Source organism: Corylus avellana, chromosome ca2, assembly GCF_901000735.1.
Source record: "Corylus avellana chromosome ca2, CavTom2PMs-1.0".
In the NCBI taxonomy this organism is placed as follows: Eukaryota; Viridiplantae; Streptophyta; class Magnoliopsida; order Fagales; family Betulaceae; genus Corylus; species Corylus avellana.
In genome coordinates, this window is record NC_081542.1 from 42,522,015 (window position 1) to 42,522,414 (window position 400).

Genomic DNA, 400 nt, shown 5'->3' on the forward strand with positions numbered 1-400 from the left:
CATTGTTGTTGAAGTTGAGAAGGCCTAGATAATTAGCTGGGTCTGCGCCTTCGATGCCCTTAACGGGCACAAACATGAAAACTATGCCATTGCTAGCGGAAGGATTATTCTTGTAAGGAACCAAAGAGAAGATGAAAGAAGTTGAGAAAGGATACACATAAGAAGAGTTTGGGTTTTTAGCGGGGATCTTTTCTGGGTAAATTGCCCGGCCGATTGAGTAATATGTTCTGTTAGTGAGCGTTAGAATACGAGATTCAACGTCGGCCAGGCCATAGAGTAACATATCGGAGGAGTTGAAGCCATTGAAGACGAAATCAACAGCCGATATGGATTGGAAGAAGAGGAAAACGGGCAGCAGAAAGCATAGTAGGAGAGGCTGTTGGTGTTTATGCTCATCCAT

At 44.0% G+C, this 400-nt stretch overlaps 1 pseudogene; it reads right to left on the reverse strand.

Moving 5' to 3' along the window:
• LOC132172008 (L-type lectin-domain containing receptor kinase VII.1-like) overlaps positions 1-400 on the reverse strand; it is a 4,020-nt pseudogene extending 3,620 nt beyond the window's left edge.